The sequence below is a fragment of the Triturus cristatus genome, chromosome 1_1 (assembly GCF_964204655.1).
Source record: "Triturus cristatus chromosome 1_1, aTriCri1.1, whole genome shotgun sequence".
NCBI classification, from domain to species: Eukaryota; Metazoa; Chordata; class Amphibia; order Caudata; family Salamandridae; genus Triturus; species Triturus cristatus.
This window is the reverse complement of record NC_140579.1, coordinates 1056505248-1056526183: the sequence shown is the minus strand read 5'-3', so window position 1 is coordinate 1056526183 and position 20936 is coordinate 1056505248. Positions and strand designations below refer to the sequence as shown.

The following is a 20936-nucleotide window of genomic DNA, read 5'->3' as shown; positions in this document are numbered from 1 at the left end:
ATTAATAGATTAGTAACGCACACACTAACATCAGAATTAATAGACACCAATCATACAGCAACCGATAAAAGCATGTCCGCAACCACTCGGTGGTTGGGAGAGAGGATGAAGTATGTAAATGTCTTCCCTGCCAACTCTAAGATTTTTGTTTCTTGTACACATTTAAAGATAACGTGCTGCCATCGGAAGGGAGGGGTCGGACGTGACGCACAGGCTGGCTGCAGACCTTGGAACATCTATGACATCGACCAAGGGGGAAGCTACGAAGCAAAAAGGGCGTGAGACGAGACACCATTTTCAGGATGATAAGCGCGAAGGGCTACATCGAGGCCCCCCTGCTCACTGACCAGCGTGCCTGAAGTCTCAACCCGTCGGGCCCCATTGATGGGCGCAGTGCTGGAAGATTCTGCTCCCCTTGGTCCACATTTTTGATCCGATCCCACTCCACCCCCTCTTCCCTCGGCATCCCGAAGCACGTCACACCCTTCTCTCTCTCACCCTCTTTTATATGGATTATGAATCTGACTTACCTACAGAAGAACAAAAAGCAGGTACCCTGTCTCAAAGTACCTATGGTGAACTATGTTAAGGAACAGGGCTGTGATCGGAGAACAGTGAATGGTCACACCCTGCAACGTGAGAAATTGGATTTGAGCTGGACCTTAGCTCCACCGCCGGTGCTCAACAGTGCCAACGAAAGAAGAACAACAATAAGAGCTTACCAGTGATGGCTCTTTATAAAAAAGGACACTGGAAAGAAGAACCCATGTAAAAGTTGAAAATCCTCTCCCAACCACCTTTTTATATTAACTATCTTTCCTATCAAAGATGGTCGCGTGAGCACAGGGCTCCCCGGACCCTTTCTGCTCCTCGGAATAAATCCTGAGACTATCCTGAGTTGGTGTATGGAATCTGAGAGAAGAAGACCAGCTGACTATATAGCTCTTTCCAAAATTCTAATCGGACCTGGGAATCCTGAGTTATCGTCGCCGGAACTTTTGGGACCCACCCGACGGAGGAGGCCGGGGTGGAGGTGATCCGTGGGGCCGGGCTGCAATTGAACAACAGCGGCCTCAGCGCGGTGCCAGTCACCGATTCAGCACTTTCGGTTTCGATTTTGGCCTTCAGGAGATCAGCTGGCGTGCGTGCTCAAGGTGGCGGGGTGCCTCTTGGGCCTCTGCCCGAGGTTTGCTTCCATCTGCTACGGACGGGTCTGACGCCTCCGACCCCTACACCGACAGTTTGTGATCCTTTCTCTGGCACCCGTGCACCCCTTGATCGGAGGTCCCATTGAGTGACGGCGCTCACATGGCGGGCAAAGGGGGACCGGAGGGGCGCAAGACCAAGGCCTCACTACGCGGGGGAGCGGTCCAGAGCAACAACATGGACCGCTATACCCAGGGCAGGGGGTCCCCTGGCGCTGCTGGCCTCTCCCCGGATGCTGCGGGGGGAGGCACGACCGTCGCTGCGGAACCTTCCCTACAGGACATTATGGGCGCCATCGAGGGCATCAGGGAAACTATCGCGACGCAATATGAGGCCCTGGCCCGTAAGATCGACACTGTCGCGATCGACGTCACCCTGATTCGGGCCGACCTCTCTAAAACCAACGAGAAGGTCCAGGCCCTTGATACACGGACCTCCACCTTGGGTGCGGAGGTGTCGGATCTGCGGGCCGCGCTTGGGGACATTAGAGTGGTCAACGACCACATGGCCCGGCGGCTTGAGGACTTCGAGGGACGGGCCCGACGAAACAATATCCGTATCATTGGGGTACCGGAGTCCTCCGACAGCCGCCCGGTGGACCTCGTGGTCGAGGAACTTATCCTGCAGCAGCTGTCCCCTGTTGGCCTAAGTAAATTCTTCGCTGTGGAGCGGGCCCATCGGGTTCCTGGCGGCCGGCCGCGGCCGGGGGCCCCCCCGAGGCCTATCGTGGCTAAACTGTTCCACTACAGGGACCGCGATGCTATTCTGCAGGCTTCACGGACCCGTGGCCCGGTCCGCTACGAGAACTCGATCGTCAACTTTTACCCGGACTTCATGCAACTGGTCCAGAAACAGCGGATGGGATTCCAGGGGGTGAAGCGCCGTCTCCGCGAGCTAGGCCTGAAGTATTCGATGCTCTACCCGGCGAAACTTCGAGTGGAGCATGGAGAGCGGACAGTCTTTTTTGACACTCCTGTGGCCGCAAGTGACTGGCTGGACTCGCTGCCGGACGGGGGTGGCCGGCCCGGGCCCTCTGGGGGCACCGCAGGTGACGGGTCCCCTTAGACTGACCTTTGGTCCTTGCTTTTGCGTTTTTGCACTGTACAGTTGGGTCTTACTTCTTTTGCATACTGTGTTTTACCAGGACCCGTGAGGGGTGCGGGCGGGTTCGGGTCCCTTTCCTCCTCCGGGGTCTTTTTGTAGAATGGGGTTAGCGGGGCGACAGGCACACTGCAAGTTGGGGGGGGGCTTAGGCCCGCAGGGGTGCAGGGTGGGGGGCGGTGGACTTGGGGTGGGGTTGGGGGGGAAGAGGGGTTGTTTAGTTGTGTGTTTTTTGTTTACAGGGCGAGGAATTGATTTTTATCCATATTTGGGAGCGGTGCGGCGGGCTGGGGGCTTCTTGCTCTATTGGAGGGGATGGGGGGAGACGGGTTGAGGCTTATGTCGTGGAACGTCAATGGGTTGGGGGACCGTATTAAGCGGGGTGTTGTACTGCAATATTTGCGCCGTTTGACTCCTGATGTGGTGTTTCTCCAGGAGACGCATTTGGTCGGCAGTGTCTGCCATGCGATGCACAGAGGGGGATACCGCCTCGTAGCCCATTCTGGTTTCACAACTGGCTCCAGGGGGGTGGGCATTCTCCTGCGAACCTCCCTTCCGGTGGAGATCACGAGGATAGTCTCGGATGACAGAGGGCGCTATGTGTGTCTGATTGGGAGGTGGGAGGGGCAGCCCCTTACCCTGGTTTCAGTCTACGTCCCCCCGGGCCTCCAGAACTCCACCTTTGCTGATTTGGGTCGAGTGCTGCTTGACCTCCCGGACGGCCTCCTGCTCATGGGCGGGGACTTTAATTCTGTGGTTTCGGGTGAACTGGATCGTCACCCACCGAGGACCCTCCCCGCTGCCCAGTCATGGCTGGGTGGGATGTTGGAGACCTTCGGCTTGGTGGATAGTTGGAGACTACTGCATCCGACCCAGTGCCAGTTCACTTTTCATTCGGGGGCGCATGGGAGTCTCTCCAGGTTAGACTACTTCCTTATGCCAGCGGCGCAGACTGGTCGGATTCGAGAGGTCAGACACCTGGCGCGTGGTATCTCCGACCATTCTCCGCTGTGGCTTCTCTTTGACACCGGGCCGCGGTCCGCAGGGCGGATAGCTCCCATTAACCCCTGGTACCTGCGGGACCCTGTGACTCGTGACAGCCTGGTTAAGGCCATGGACCAATACTTCAGTGAAAACGAGGGGTCGGTGTCGTCTGCGTTGTCCCTTTGGGAAGCCTTTAAAACTGTTATACGCGGACACGCCCTCGCCCAGATAGTGGTGGCCAAGAAGGTTAGGAGCGAGGCGGTGGTGAAGCTGGAGACTGACGTCTCGGGGCTGGAGTCGGCCTTGGAGGCGAATATTACTCCGGACGGGCTACATGCCCTTAGCCTGAAACAGTTCGAATATAGGTCCCTGGTCACTGACGCGGCCCAAACTATGTATAGGGAGCAGCAGGGCCGATTGTATGACGCGGGGGACAAGGCGGGAAAGTTGATTGCGTGGCTGGACAAAAAGGAGAGAGTGAATCGTGTGGTCCCCGAGTTGCGTGCTGCGGATGGTGGGTGTGTGACTGAACCGGATGAGATTGTGGAATGCTTCGCTGACCACCTCCGGGCGGTGTACTCCCCGGTGACTGACAGGGACGAAGATGACTCTCGCCTCCTATTGAGAGATATTGCTCTGCCCGGCCTGTCCGTTGAGGACCGGGAGCGGCTGGACGCCCCCTTATCGTCGGATGAAATAGCGACCGCGATTCGTTCCCTTCGCTCGGGCAAGGCTATGGGTCCTAACGGTCTGCCCATTGAACTATACAAATTGCGTCCTGATAAGCTTGCGCCCTTCCTCGGCCGCATGTTCCGCGACTCTCTTGCGGCGGGTTCCCTTCCGGCCGACCAGCGCCTGGCCACTATAGTCGTTCTCCCCAAGGAGGGCAAGCCGCGTGACCGCTGTACCTCTTACCGGCCTATTTCACTGCTCAATGCAGAGCCTAAAATCCTGGCGAAAGTCCTGGCCAATCGATTGTTGAGTGTCGTGTGCGACCTTATTCATCCGGACCAATGCGGCTTCATCCCGCACCGCAACACCGCTCTTAACTTGCGGCGTCTGCACGGGGTCCTCGCCAGGGCGGAGCTCCTCACCGAGCCGGCCGTGCTGGTCTCTTTGGATGCCACGATGGCATTTGACACTATTGAGTGGCCATTCCTCTGGGCCGTCTTGGATAAATTCGGCTTTGGGGAGGGATTTATTGGCTGGGTGAGGCTCCTTTACACGGGACCCATGGCTCAAGTGGTGGTGAATGGGCGGGTCTCTCGGCCCTTTGCCCTCGGCAGGGGCACGAGGCAGGGGTGCCCGTTGTCCCCGTTGCTTTTTGCTCTCGCCCTGGAGCCACTCGCTGCCTGGCTCCGTTGGGAGCCCTCGCTTAGAGGGATCCGGTGGGGCCCGGGCTTTGAAGATCGGGTCTCGCTGTATGCGGACGACATTCTCCTGTACCTCACCTCACCGCGGCAGTCACTCAACGTCCTCTTTGACGTTCTGACCTCCTTTGGGAACAATTCGGGTCTCACGATCAATTGGTCTAAATCCTGCGTTTATCCCATCGCTGGTGGTCCTCCTCTCCTGCCGCCTCGGCTCCCGATTCAAATATCTCTGAGCGGCTTTAAGTACCTGGGGATATACGTTTCGCTGGACCCGGTGGCTCGCTACGAGCAGAATCTTCTGCGTCCACTTCGGCGGCTGCGGGAGGACACGGCCCGGTGGTGCAGGCTGCCCCTGTCCCCGCTGGGTCGGGCCACGCTGTTTAAAATGATGTCCCTTCCCAGGTTCCTCTATGCACTCCAGAACTCCTTTGACGTTATCCCAGTGGCCTACTTTCGGGAGGTGGAGAGCCTGCAGAGGAGACTGGTGTGGAACGGCCGGGCGCGTATTGCTCTTGCCAAGCTCACTCTCCCCTGGTATGACGGGGGCATCGCGCTTCCTGACATTCGCAGGTACTATTGGGCCTCGCAGCTATCTGCCATTAACCACGCCACGTATGCGCCCGGCTTGAATCCGGCGTATGAGATGGACAAGTTCCTGCTTCCCGGCGGGAACTACAACAGGGCACTTTATTCCCGCCTGGCTGACCGGACCCTTACGGGTCCTACTAAGATTGCTGTGCGGACCTGGAGGGCTGCCACTGCGGCCACGGGCTGGAGTGAGCGAATGACATGTGCTACTCCCTTGTTTGCCTCCGACCGCCTGGGCAGCTTGTGGACCACCAAGGGGTTTGACCAGTGGGACACGATTGGTATCAGCAAAGTGGGAGACCTGTGGCACAAGGGCGCGGTCAAGACTTTCGCGGTGCTCCAGGCCGAATACGAGCTGACCGACAGGGAGTTCTTCCGCTACGCCCAGGTTCGACACGCCCTGCTCTCGGTCTTCGGGGAGGGGACCACGGTCCCTGTTTCCTCGCCCCTCGAGGACCGCGTACTTGACGGACATGTCCCTGATAGTACTATTTCTTTAATTTATAAAAAATTGATTAATCACCGGGCGGATCTCCTGGTGCGCCTTCGGGAGGCTTGGACTGGGGATGGGGTCGAATTGGATGACGAAGACTGGCAGTCTGCACTGTCGTCCCCCAAGGAGGTTGCCATTCCGGCTCGTCTCCGGTTGGTACAGCTCAAGACTCTCCATCGGGTGTATGTTACGGGTCCGCGCTTGGTCGCGATGGGATTTTCCGACGACGGGCTCTGTAAACGAGGCTGCGGGCTCAGCGCCACCTTTCTTCATATCCTTTGGGAGTGTCGCGAGGTGGCGGACTATTGGCGCCGGGTCCACACGGTTATGGGACAGGTCACCGGGGTTGTACTGCTGCCGGAGGTGCGTCGCTGTGTCCTGAATGTGTGGGAGCCCAATGACTACAACGCGGCTCAGACTCGGTGGGCGGCCCTAGGGAACATGATTGCCAAGAGGGATATAGCGCAACTTTGGGGCGCTCAACGGCCGCCCACCGTGTCAGTATGGAAGGAGAATATGGACTGGTGTATGTTTCGGGAGAAGACAGTGTATGTGGCCCGTGGCAAGCCGGGGGCATGGGGTAGAATTTGGGGCCAATGGAATGCGTATCGCGGAGGCATCTGTGCGCCCCCCCTGGTAGACACTGATATCGCCATGTCCCCCTGACCCTCGACGGTTCCTGGCGCTTTTTGTACCAACTACATAGGGACGTTCATCTTCCTTGACCCCCCTTTCCCCCCCCCCCCTCCGTCCCCGGCCTCCCGGTACTCCTCTCTTTAGCGGATTGTTCAAATGTTCTGACTGGAGTTTCCCGGGGGGAGCCTGAACCGCACTGGTATCCCTCGTAACTCGCCTTTTGTTTTTATTGTTTTTCTTTTGTTTCTGTTACTGTTGGACTGACGCTTGCTGTTCTTCGAGAACTATCTTGAGCCACTGCGGGGCAGTGCCCTGGGAACGGATTGCAACTTTGATATGTGTATATTTCCTTATGTACCTAGCGGCCGGCCCGGGTGGTTGTAGGCCCATACTTGTGACCGAATTGTTGCTCAATAAAAACTTTTTCAATAAAAAAAAAAAAAAAAAAAAAAACTATCTTTCCTATCAAGTTTTCATGATGTTGCATCAATCACTTCCGACTGTACACTGAGAAGTTAAGAAAATGTAACTTTGTATAGTGACATTCATACAACACCAGCCATGTACACGACTATACTGACTATTTTCGATCCACACAAAGTCTAGGCCTTAAGTAATGTATGAAATATCCCTTGTTTTGCCAGAAACATCCTGTTTGCTTTACAGTATCCTATTTGTGCTCAAACAAACTCCCCTCCTCCTGTCCCTGGGCCTGACATGCGGCACAGCTGATGTAACTCTGTATGTACTACCTCCTCGCCTACTTTATCACCTGTATGTAACTATAAGCAAATGTGTCAGATTACTCCTGCCTGCCCTAAAAACTCTGTATCTTTAAGGAATGTACGAAAGACATTAACGATATTATAGCTGAAGGTTAACGAAGATAAATGACGGCCAGGCAAGCTGGCGAGATATGTTAAAAGGGAGGACTGTGGAAATTTAGCTTGCAAACTGAACATTATCTGCGCCATCTTGCCTCTCCCCAGCGCCACGCACAGCGAATGCACGGCCGCCATTTTAAGCACCCCACTCTCTCCCCGCTCATTCTCGATCGCCAGCGCTTTCCCCTGGCGCTGCGAGCATCCCCCGCGCGCCGGCCGCCCCCGCTCTCTCATACACGGGCCATAAACCCTCTCATTCTGCGCGACCCTGCTACGGAACCACATCCGACCGACATCCCATACATGGTCATGCCTCTCCTTTGATAACCCCCTTCCTCTGCGCCCCATTGTCCGAACTGGTCCCAGGCCATCACCTAGCCCTGCGGATGCAGTTTATTGCCCCTACTGTAAGGGAAACACCCCACATCAAAGGGATTACAGTAGATCAAAGCCCCTACCCCCCGAGACCCGACCGGTCACACACACGCCCGGGAATTGGCGGAATACCCTGCTGCGCGATAGCCATCTCCTACTGCGGGGACTTCTACTGTAGCTATGTGTGGGATCGGATCTGAGTCGGGGCTTCAGGGGATGTTCTCTCATGCATCAAGGGAATCTCAAGAATGTACTATGTGCAATAAAGCAATAAACCTGTGTATAAGAGACCAGGTCTCAGAGATGCAGTTAGAGCACCTCGTGACGATACCTTGCTGTCTGATCTGATGTGTTCTGCTCCGACGGAATAAAACTTTGTTTCCTGCCTTCCAGTCTCCGGCGCCTGCCTCTTTCATTGGTAAATTATCGAGTGGTATGAGAGGCGATTACCGCCGGGCAAATACTTGAAAGGTTATCGATTGAAACTGCCGCTACCATTTAACAGATGTATCGATTCCATAATAGGTCACCTTTTTACGATTCGCTATTAGGAAATCGCAAACAGTTATTTACAGTGTTGTACACTATTTGCGATTCCCAGTGGGTCTAAAATGTATCTACCTCATTAGAATTCATGAGGTAGGTCACAATTTGCGACCCATTGGGAATCGCTAAAAACACAGGGATGGTAGCATGCTAGGTCCAGCAGACCACCATGTCTGTGTTTGCTTTTAAATAAACCAATGTTTTTGTTTTTTAAATGCAGCCCATTTTCATTAAGGGAAAACGGGATGCATTTTAAAACCAAAATTGAAAAGCTCCTTTTAATTTTTTAAGAGTAGGCAGTGGTCCGCCTGCTCTTAAAAAACATTTTCACATAGATCAGCAAAGGGGTCCCTTGGCTATGCCTCCCATTTGCGAATGGGTTACCACCTACTTGAAGCAGGTGGTATAATAAGAATGTTTTGCGACTGTATTTCGGTCACAAAACATTCACAGCTACCACTGCGAGTCGGTATTAGAAAGGGTCGCCCTAAACATGCCCCTTCCTAATACGGAATTGCAAATCTATTTTGTGATTCGGTGATAGGTTACCAGTTCGCAAAATAGGCCTTGTACATGCTTTTTAATGCATCGGTCTGTTTGCGAGCTCAAAAAAGTTACATACATCTGGCCTTAGACTGTTATGCTTAGAGACGGGATAGACAAGAAATCCACAGCCAGCAGCAGGCTGGGAGCAGGTAGGCTAGGAGAAAAGAGGAGAAGAAGCACCTATGCATTTCACAGAGTCTCACAGATGCCAAAAGCGTACAGCATCGAAACAGAATGCTAATGGTGGAAACATGCATGCAAAGGGATTCACACAAAAAAATAGGAAAATACTGGCATAAACGTCATTGGTTTCAGCAGGGGCCATCGCATTTACATTATCAGTTGGTGTACCAATTACCTTTTTTTAATCTGAGTATGGTATCAGAGACTGAATACGGTGTCCCCAGGAAGTAAAAGTGGTAACATTTAATCTTGTACGTAAGGAGTTATTTTATACTTATTGGGGCTTCTGGGTTTAGCATTATGTAACGGTTAATGGACAAATGAATTGCCTCCTTAAAGTTGTACCTAGTAAATTGAACCAATGTCGAGTAAAACTGCCACATATATTAACTCCATACCTCGGTTTCTCCTACTTCCTGCCTTGTTGTAGGTATGGTTGTGATGAATACACATCTAATGAGCACCATATGGTGTATGGAGTCAGAGGGCAGGTACAAGTGACATCTCGGAGGGCATCTAAGGGGGGTTTAAAAGTTCCCACGCTGGAATGAAGGGCTGCTCTAATGTACTGCACGTTTCTAATTTTCAGTGGTGAGTACCAGCGCCACCTAACTTCGATACTGGAAACAGCACATTTAATTCTTCAATATACATTTATGCACACATGGGCACACATAGCCTCTGATTTCGCTTGGGGAGTACACCTTCTCCACACTTTCTCCAGTTCTCTTTTTTCCATCCATTAGTATGACTTAGAACCAAGCTCAGAGATCTTTTTTCAATATTTTTCATTCTCTTGTACTCTCCTCAGCTTGGAAAGTGTATACTGCAGTACCCTATTTTCAAGTCTTGTGTGTCACGCCACCGGTCATTTGTAGCAGTTGACACAGATAAGCTCAGTGTCTTCAGTTTGGGGCACAGTCATCAGGTGAATGTCTGTGCTCTGTGTCTTAGCATCAGTATGCATTCCCCTTTGCACTGTCTAGTGTGTTTGCAAAGTTAGAAGAGTCCTATGCCCATGAGAGGAACTGTGCTGTTGGGTGTTCTGTTAGTGAGGGGAGTTTACTTGGAGGCGTAGTTCACAAAGTTTGCAACAGGGTTCCAACCCTATTTCTCATTCCCCTTATTGCGCTGTGTAGATTTACTTTATGCTGTGAGGTTGTAGTATTTTTTTTTACTCAAAAGATAAGCACTGGATTGGACAATGCATTATTGTTTCTGTTGGTTAACTGTTGAGTTCTTGACTCTTCCTTTATTCTTTGGAGGGCATCCACTGATGTGTATGGAGACTGGACTGATTAAATTGCGGTGGCAGAGCATTATTTAAGGGTCTGTTGGCTCAATGTAGCGTGATTTTATCTGACTTTGAGACAGATTTATCCAGAAACAACCACTATATAAGTATCTGTGCTGCAGGTATGCTCTGTGAGCAAAACAGACGAGCTGAAACCCCAACTTTTTTAAGTCAACCCAAACAGGTGGCAACCACATGTGAGATTTTTTTTACTGTTGAGAAGGGGCGCCTCCTCTGGAAGTTTAAACTTGTAGCACATATTTTTCTGGAGGAAAATAGGTTTCTTAGTTCTAAACGGACTTCATACTTTCCCTCAGATTTAGAACAATGTTTGAAATTTTGAAAATAGCTTGCACATTTTCTTTCTCTCGTGAGTTTCCAGGCAGAGAGAATTGTGTAGAAGCATCACAAAAGGAAAGAGGAATGATGCAGAAGTAGGGCCACGCTTGTAGCTATTAGGTGTGCATATGTGTCTGATGTATGTATATGGTATTTCTACAGCACAAACCTAGCTAAAAGGCAGGAGAGCACTGTATATGGTAAAAAAAAAAGCACAAAGTCAAGAAGTAATGGGAGCGAAATCTCGGTTGTGGACGGTTAATGCACTGTGATGTAGTGTTCTTAATAGGTGAAGTTTCAACTCTTGATAACTTGGAGCAGCGTTGAGGATGTCTGATGGATACAAGGATGTTGTTCCAGATCCTGGGTGCATAGATTGTAAAGGCCTGCTGTTTTGTTTTTTCTTTTTTACACTTCTCAGTATGCAGTCTGATGGTGTTCTGGCTGCGGGCATATATGAAAAGGAGGGGTTGAGAAAAGGTGTGAGGTGCAGAAACCCTGGTATCATGCCACAGAGATATCCTAGAGATTTATGTAGCTAGGAATATGTGTGAGGATGATGGAGACATTAAAACAAGACTCACAAATTGTACTGAAAAGAAATGTGGCTAAGGAAGCAGAGCCCCTACATATATCAATTTGCTTGATTTCTAAATATCCAGAAGTGCTGGAAATACAGTGTGTGTTTGGTGTACTTTTTCATTATTTGTTCCTTTGGTCTACAATACGTTAATATGATATTTTTACTGGCATTCCCAAAAGATTGTAGCCTCTTTATCTGAAATCTGGAAATTTGTTCACGGGTTTTCATAAAGTTTTAGACAGATTGAGTTTGGATTGCCTTTAGCTATGAATCTATGAACTGCCCAAGCATGCTACTGTACATCTGGGTTTTCGCAATGCAGCTGTCAAACAGACCTGTGGCTTGCCCAATATATATAAGTTTAGGGTCTGCCCCTTTCATACAAGAAACACAAATATTCATTGAGGTATTTAACGTTTTTAGGTCTTGCAGGCCAGACAGCCTTTAGGTGTCTATAAGTAGGTTAAACCTAGAACTTAGAGTAGGCTTAGTTCCCACACACTGTTTCTATTGGTTGTCTTACTTGTCACTCTCTTGCTTGCTTCTTATTCAGTGGCTGTCCTTCCTCTTGCTTCCCCTTCTTGTGTTTATATTTTCCCTGTAGTATAGTCTCATTCTCATCCTTTTAATTGGCTAACTTGTATTTTTTCACTGCTCACTTAAAGGTAATTCCATATTTATTTTCCGTAGATTACTCAGATAAAGCATTTTTTGTAGCTCCCTCCCTCGTGTATTTTTCATCCACACTGTGTTGATGTCTACCTCATATGCTGTTTTTCCTCTCTCCCTTCTCCCCGCCATGTGGCTCTCCTCCCCGTTGGATCCCCCCTACCCATTCCCCACTGTGCCCCCCCCCCCCCAGAGAGTTTTATTTTATTTTTATTTTCCTTTTTTTTTTTTACATATCTTAGAGGGCTGAACTGCTCTCATTTCTGCTGTAGAGCTCCTATTATTATTATTATTGTTATTATTATTGTTATTATTATTAACCCCTTCGACGCGCATGACGGAGCGGTTCCGTCATGCACGTCGGTTGCGCTGTGCGCATGACGGAACCGCTCCGTCATGGCCCCGCCCGCGCTCAGAACCTTCAGCGTGGCGCGGAAATCCGCGCCGCGCTGAAGGGGTTGTTAATAATAATAATAAAACTTATAAAGTGCATGGCTACTTCAAAACAAGGTGTCCCAGCACTAGAGTCAAGGCTCCCATGTGATACGCATGCGCAGCAGCAGCAGATCAGTTCTGTCTAAACAGCTAGGTTTTCTATCTCTCTCTAAAAAAGGAGTTCAGAAGGGGTCTGTCACACAGATTCCAGCAGCAAGTTCCAAGGTTTTTACACTAAAAACTAAAGGAGCTGTCACCAAATCTCACTCTCCTCACTCTCGGAATACACACCCTGCTCACCCTCAAGGATCGAAGACTCCTCAGAGCAGTATAGGGTTGGATGAAAGGCTGTTTATATCGAGGACCACTATGTGCCAAAGTTTTATAACAGTAGCATAATACCTTAAACGAGATCCTCCACTTCACCGGGAACTAATGTAACTTGGCAAGTGAGAATCCCATGGGGACACGCTTTGGAAGATTAAGTAGCAGACAAGCCACTGCATTCTCCATTTATTGTATATGTATCATGCAGAACTGTGACATCCCTAGATATAACACTTTGCAGTAGTCCAGCCTCGAAATAATTAAGGCCTGGACCTTACTATTTACATTAGTGCAATTCAATTTATTTTTTCATTTACTGCGTCTAGGGTTGTCCGCCATCATGGAACGATAAATAAAAAATAATAAAAATGGAACATGCATCATTCAGTAGGCAATCACATGCTTGGTGACACTAGTAGCATCCTTTAGCTATGTGCTTTCTTTTGTTTTTGCCAATGCTGCACAAAATCTTCAAAATGCATTTTGCTTTTTACTGATGCTGTAAAACATTCCAAAAAAGCATTAGCAAAGCCAGTGGGTCCCAATGGTGAGACATATTGGGTTTCCCAATGCTTGTTACTTCCACCTGCCCTTCCATCTGGCGGTTTCTAATACGGGCACTTTTTTCATTTTATAGAAATACAAGGCAGGCTCTTGTGGCTTCTGTTGAAGGCTGCTTCTTTTTAATACCTTCCGACTTGTTTCTATATCAAAAAAAGGTCAGGTAGTAAGTGAGCCTTCATTATATTCCTTTCTTTCTTTCTTTTTTAAAAAATATTATAGATGTAGAGTCCTCCCCGCCCGGTACATATAAATGATCACCCACACACGGAGCTCGGTATTACACGTCTTTATTCTTCAGAGTGTAACCGCTAACTGCCCGTACTACGTCATGAAGTTCTTAACAACACCCAATCACTTACAACACTATTCTGCAGAGTCCATCAGGGACCAGAAGGGTCCCACTGTCTCAAGCACACGTGACACTACAGTAGACACTAAAGGAAGATTATAAAAACAGAACTTTACTGAAGGCAAGGGAGCCTTCAGGACAGTCCACCGTACTCTCTTCTTCGTGCGTAAATATACATATCCTTTGTGCATGTTAAACCCAGAATTACCGGTTCTGCCAATGCTAATCTTTGCACAGGGTTTAATATCAGCAGTATATTTTACAGTTTAAGAAGTGGACAAATGTGCTCTAAACACAATGTTGTCTGGGTATGTTTTGGACATAAATGGGTATAGATTTGTCGAGGTAGAGCGGATGATGTCTATATTACAGTATGTTAAGAGAATTGTTTCCCATATTACACGAAGTAAAAACATCCAAAAGGAAGGCTGGCTGAACCCAGGCGTGCTTGCAATTAGGATCTGTGGGGGGTCATTAGCACGCTCATCAGTCAGGCAGTGCCAGGGAGTGAGGCACCCTCACATGCGTTTCAGATTATAGGCAATAACTAAGAGCTCTTGGAGCTTCCCAAGAAATGAGAGAGCATGTTTACACAGCTGGAAACAGATAAGGGAGGGACCTGGCCTTCCTTTCTGGGGAACTGATGAAGAAAAGCAGGAAAGAGAAATGTGATCCAACCTCCGTGTTTATTAAGGTCTTTGGTCTATCGCGAGGGCAAGTGAGGGGCAGGAGCTCTCAGGAGGTGAAAGACTAAAAGTAGATGTGAGAGGGAGGGGTGTAGGAGAAAGGCATGGGGTTACACAGAGAAATTGGGAAAATATGAAGTGAAGAGAGAGACAGAAACAGGGAGATTAGTTTTCGGGAGACAGCGGGAAAAAACAACATTGAGAGAAATGCAGAGAAAGGGGAGGACGGGAAGTTGACAGAGGCAGGAGTGAAGGATTTCAAGTAAGAAGGGGGGACTAGAACGAAGGGAACAATGCAAAAATTGAAAATGTTTTATGGAAGAGTCGGGGGACCAAAGCGTCGGTATGGGTGGCTGCAAGTCATTGAAAGGACAGAGTAAAAGGAACAGAAGAACACAAAAAGGCGGACAAATGGAATAAGAAAGTGAACTGATCAAACAGACAGGAACAGAAGACGTGCTGGAGAGTAGGGGACAGACACCCACGGTGTAAAATAAAGGGAGAGACACAGGCAAGCGAGGAGCTGGGGTACAAAGGACATAAAGAGAGAGAAGCATATGGCATATGAAGAAGTGCAAGCAACATCCAGGGGCACAAGACACCACCCACAGACCAGGCAGGCAGAAGGATCCAAACTGTTTGGGAAAGAATGTGATTGCAGATTTTGGCAGAAGTAATTATTTTCTGCTTGTTGGGAGAATTTTCCCCATCAACCTCCTTGGATCTGTCTTTTTGGTTAGAATGTTTGGTACAGACAGGAAGATTGCACATATTGCCATGCAAATTAATGTCTGTGTCTGAGAACAGTCTTCCTGGGTTACAAACGTAAGGTCTACAAATGTTTTAAGGTTAGTGTGAGCCACGTGCCCAAAGTGTTTGTCTATGAATAGCTGTAAGGGAGGGGGAGCACTTGAATCGAATCATGGATGTCAATTAGAGGTAGCTAGTGTTAACAACTGCTGGCATGGTCTTCCCTTTGGTTCCCCTGACACTCCTTGTCTCAGAGGCCGGAATGCTGCAGCATAAAGAGAAATCAGCCAGGGAATTTGAAGCACTGTCTACATGGCTTCTAGTATAATGTTTATGTATGTTAATAAGATGGATATAACGCTTCAGCACCACAATTGCATCATGGAATCTTGAGGGACATCCCTGCAAGGTATCGCAAGGAGACCACCACCTCCATATCCGGACTGGGGGAGGGGAGGCAACCTAGGGGGAGGTACAGTCAGGATACAGCCCCTGAGGAAGACCCGCCTGCAGAAGATATAAATTACCCTCATTGCACCAGGGTCGAAACGTCGACACTCTTCCCCCAGGAGGCTTGTACCTGATATCATCCCAGCCATCCTTTTCACAGATGAATGTTCTCTGTGCATTATCAGAAAATCATGAAATTAATATTTGTAAATCCATAAGAGACAAGCCTATCTGTAAAATTGGTGCCACTATGAACCACGACCAGTTTTACAAAGGATACCAGAATGTGTAATTGATTGGTTATTGAATTTGCCTTTTGGATTCCCCTCCTTTATATCTGTCCTACCTCACAAGCACTTTCCTTTTTCACACTCCCCTTGGAGCAACCTCTTTCTCTATTTGGAGCATTGAATATGGTGATCTGTTATAAAAGTAACTAAATAATAAACAGTCACTATTGGAGCGATATTTTGTGCCTTTGTGTCTTTTGAGGATATACTTGTTTGCATTGTAAAGAAAATGGTGGTACATTAATGATACAATGCTAATTCTATATGTACCGGATGCCCTTTGACTAATGAATGTTTTTCATAACTGAATTGTAGCTTTAAAGAAGTCTAGGACCGTTGTTTCCTATACCAGTCGTTACCCAGGTCCATGGACAATTGTGGGTTACCCCATTATATCATAATGGATGCTCACCATAGCACCACAGATTCCTGGATTATGCCAGTAATGCCCACCATTATACTAGGGCCACAGTTGTGCCAAGGCTGGAAACCAGAAGGATCAGGGATAAGACCACATATCAGTCATGATCATTAATATGCCAGGAATAGGTACATATAGGCCAGTCATGCTCAGAGTAGGTCTGTGATGGCTGCCAGCATACCACAACTAGACCAAAAATACTAAAATAGTCAAGGATGACCATTATTATGCCACTGGCACTATTATGTCAGGAATGGACACAATTATGCCAAATATAACACTCTTATGGTGGGGCTAGCATATATATTTGGCGGTTCTTGGCACCAGGCATAGTTTCAGGAAGCAATAGTGTTTGGTCTGGATCATACCCTGTTCTCCTCAGGTCTTGAGCTGATCATGCATCTAACTGACACATTTTCACTCTGACTCCTGCAGTCCCGCACTTTGGTGGGTCAGCACTGATTACAGCTCAAGCTACTGCTGCCATACTTTTTTGATGGTGCACTGTTCACACACATGTTGTGACTGATAAAGGAAGGACTACAACATGGTCAATCTCCTTGTGGCTTAATTATATTGAGATTGGATACAGACTGTCATGTAGCAGGTCTTTTAAGCCGGCACAGTGTGTGTTTGAGTGTTAGTATGAGTTACTGTGATAGGTTTGGCTGGCTGTCACTCTTAGGGTCTTGAGATGATCAGTGCTGCCTTCTTTAATAGGCACCTATTCTCTGAAATTGATACTGGGCTTGACTTCACCTCAGAGAGCTACTTTGAAGGTACTGGCGAGCTACCAGTAGCTCCCGAGCTACTCGTTGGAGACCCCTGCTCCAATCTCTTCTCTATAAAGGCAGGTTAAGTGATTTTTTATATTTTATGTTTTCACTGATATACAACTAGGCAGCATCAAAGTTGACAACTTCACAGTATTTACAATTATCATTTTTCCCACCTCAATCGCCACTGGAAGGTCATGCTACCACCCTCCCCCCTATATCAAAGAACATATATAACCAATCCCTTTCCTCAATTCATGAATTTACCAGCAAAATCCCTAGTACCCCTTCTATCCCATCTCTATCTTCCATATCATCTCACCTGTGTAGCAGATTAAGCCATATCCGTACTGTCATCTCCCAGCCCTGAGTTTGTGCACGTGTACTCTCGTCCCGGGTCTGTACCCTCCTGGCCGGACCCTGGGTGCCCTCCTCGGCCTCCTGGAATGCCTCCAGTGTCGGCACCCAGGTGTCTGAGTCTTCCCTTTTTCTTTTAGATTTCCTAGCCTGTCTGATGTCTCCTTCACTAAGGCCCACTCAACTGCATCCGTGCTCCACAGTGACACCGAATGGGGTCTCCTCCCCAACCACCCCATGGCTACACACTGCTTGGCAATGATTAGATCAAGCTGCAAGAACTTCCAGCCCATCACACCCTCAAGGACTTCTTGATTATGCCCATTGTTGCCAAAAACATACGTACCGTCGGACACAGCCAGACCATGTACAGAAAGGAGGCACTCGCCCTCCGCACCTCGGACAGGACAACGACCTACCCGCATACATTCTGCTCAGCTTGATTGGCATCAGGTAAGTGCGGTGTACATAACGGAAGTGTATAAATTTAAACCTGGAGTTGCAGGATACTTTTCTAATTAGCACACAAGTCGCCGTTCATTCTTTATCTATTAGGTGGTCCACTAAGTTGTCCAGCCAGGCCTGTGTGGCAGTAAGGCACTCCCTAACTCTGTCCCTTTGGAGTGCCCTATAAAACACGGACACCGAATGTCGAGCAGTACCCACCATCAGCTACATCTGCAACGTCTTTGTCTGCCGGAGCGCCTCAGAAACCCTGACCAAATTTCCTGAGCTGTTCTGCCGATTTTAGCATACTGGAGGAATTGTCCAGTCCCCACCGAGAACTCAACGCAAGCATCCTCAAAAGTAATGAACTGCTCAACAGGATATAAGTCTCCCAAAATCTCCCAACCATCCTCCCTACTACGAGCAATCGTCATAGCATCACGTAAACGTTTAAACAGTGCCAGGGTCCAGATACCCAGCTCACTCGCAAGTTGGAGCCGTTTCATTACCCTGCTAATCACTCTCTCCCAAATGTATGTTGTTTGACGCACCAGGAAAGGGAAGTGCCCCGGCACCCTACACCCACTCAACAATGACGCCCAAGAAGGGCATGGTCCTGCATATTTCCCTCAGCAGCCTCTTCTCCCAGTAGTTTAAGTGAACATTAATGTAGAGGCTTACAAATGTGATCTCATGAGAGGAAAAAACGAACAGGTAAGGGATTTGAGAAAGAAGATAAGGCTGCTGCACTCTGTCTACTGGAATTAGGATTGAGTTTAGTCTTTAACGTATTGTCAATGTAACAGCCCTTGGAGCTGAACTACTTGATGTTCAAGGCTAGGATTAGTATTGGATCTTTACTGCAAGAAACCATTGTTATGTTAACCTCCATTTATAACGCGCACGGCTACTCGAAAGTGTCCCGACGCGATAGCCAAATGGTAGAAGAGGGAAAAGAGAAATGACCTAGTAGAAGATTACTTATATAACAGGATTTTTAACTGTTTTTTAAATACCCTGAGGCTCTCAATGTTTCGTAATTCAAAGGGCAGGGCATTCCAAGCCCTGGCCGCTTTAACAGAAAGAGAGAAACCGCCTAACCTAGTCTGGCGAACTCTAGGAACCACAGCAAGACATTGGCCTGTAGAACGAAGATGTCAAGACGGCTCATAGAACGAAAACCGTCTCCTAAGGTATTGAGGACCCGCCTTGTAGAGGGCACCATGGACTAATGTCAGGGCCTTAAACCGTACTCGCTGCTCAACCGGGAGCCAATGTAGATCTCGAAGGTTCTGACTAGCACTGGATCTGCCTGGCGTAGCCAACAAGATTCTACCCGTCACGTTCTGGACAATCTGTAACTTTTTTAGCTGATATGCCGGGAGACCAATGTACAGGGAGTTGGCATAATCTAACCTTGACAAGATGAGCGTGCGGGTCACCATTTCCTTAACCCTTTTCGGTAAAAGAGGCAAACACTTCTTTAGGCGTTTCATTGTGCCGAAGAACACACCCGCTAGTTTGTTAATCTGAGGCAGAAATCTCAAATCCTCGCCAAACCAGACCCCCAGATTTTTTGCTGGACATCCGGAAGAACTAGGCATAGGATAACTCACAGGCCAAATATCTTCTCTAAAATGTGATTGGAAGGAACCATAGAGGAGCACTTCCGATTTCTCCTCATTGCACTTCAATTGGTCCTTTGCTAGCCACTTAAAGACCTCCGTGAGACAATTCTTGGCAATGGTCGGAGAGGAGTCCGTTTTACTCCATGTGAAGAGGAGCTGGGTATCGTCAGCATAAGCTATGATCTTAGCACCCAGCTCCTCTGCCAAGTAGACCAGGGGCGTCATATAAACATTGAACAAAAGAGGGCTCAATGTTGAGCCCTGGGGGACGCCCGTATTCAAACTTCTAGGAGTAGAAGAAAAAGGGGGCAGCCATACTTGCTGCGATCTATTGGCAAGGAAGGATTCAATCCACTTCCGTACCTGCCCAGGGATGCGGATGTGGGACAATCATGCCAGAAGTTGTTGGTGAGGCACGGTGTCGAACGCTGCAGAGAGATCTAAAAGCACTAATGCTGCTCTGCCGCCAGCATCAAGACAATCTCTAATAGCCTCTGCCATCTCAACCAAGGCCGTCTCAGTGCTGTGGGATGCCCTGAAGCCCGACTGGGCAGAGTGGAGGGCGCCCGAGGTCTCAACAAACTCAGAGAGTTGCTTATGGGCAGCTTTCTCACATAACTTTGCCACAGCCGGAAAAAGTGAGACCGTACGGTAGCTAGCTGGGATTGTGGGATTAAGTGAGGGTTTTTTCAGCAAGGGATGAAGTTTCGCCTGCTTCCACTCAAGTGGGATCATAGCGGTCTGAAGGGACATATTAACAATATTGTTTACTTCCGGGTAGACTATATCCGCAACTGCCGCCAGAAGCCTTGCTCGACAGTGGTCGGTAGGAGAGCCTGATTTGAGCGATTTAAGAATCGTCAGGGTGTCGGACAGGGGAATAGTAGCGAATGTAGCCAAAGAAGGGCTCACTAAACCCGGCATTACAAATTTAGGATGGCGCTGAGTCTCCTGAGACTGGTTGACAGGCCCAAAGCTATCCTGTATGGCTTTAATTTTGTCGGGAAAAAAAACTGAAATCTGTTCGCACCAATCATTAGATCCTGGAAAAGTCCTCTGTTCGGCTCTAGGAAACTTTGAACAATTGAGAATATTTCTTTGGAATTATTTTTTGATTGGGCAATGCGCTCTGCAAAAAAATGACCTTTGGCAGCCTTCACCCTAGAGTACTAGTCGTTCTGAGCATTCCCAAGGGCTGATTTCGCTAGAGGACTGTAAGCCTGTCTCCAGACCCGTTCAAGCTTTTTATATGCAGATTTTTTTTTTTAATTCCTTAGAACACCAAGGTTGGGACGGAGACTTTCTTGCTCTTTTATGACCAGGAGGACCAGAGAATTTCTCCACTGCTCCAGCAGCCAAGTCTTAAGTCCGCCCACTGCTTCCAGTAAGTCCCCTGACATTCCTGGATGAGTATCGGCCAGGACCCCCCCCCCAAAAGCCGCCGGTTCAATACAAAGGGGAGGTCTAACTACAGGAGCATTCATAACGGAAGTGGAAGGCTGAATGGACCAAGAAAAATGAATTAGAAAATGATCCGACCAAGTGACCAGAAGAGGGTCAGATACCATTACCGGAAAATTAGAGCAAATCCCGTCAATAGTATGACCCCCGCTATGAGTGGGTGATTTGATCCACTGTGTCAGTTGGCCAAGTTTC

The 20936-nt window shown here is 48.7% G+C and overlaps 1 protein-coding gene and 1 long non-coding RNA gene across 4 annotated transcripts in view; one reads left to right on the top strand and one right to left on the bottom strand.

The window, feature by feature from the left end:
- SCUBE3 (signal peptide, CUB domain and EGF like domain containing 3) overlaps window positions 1-20936 on the top strand; it is a 1455403-nt gene that overhangs the window by 210254 nt on the left and 1224213 nt on the right. The window lies entirely within an intron of this gene.
- LOC146871519 (uncharacterized) overlaps window positions 1-20936 on the bottom strand; it is a 366584-nt gene that overhangs the window by 344846 nt on the left and 802 nt on the right. The window lies entirely within an intron of this gene.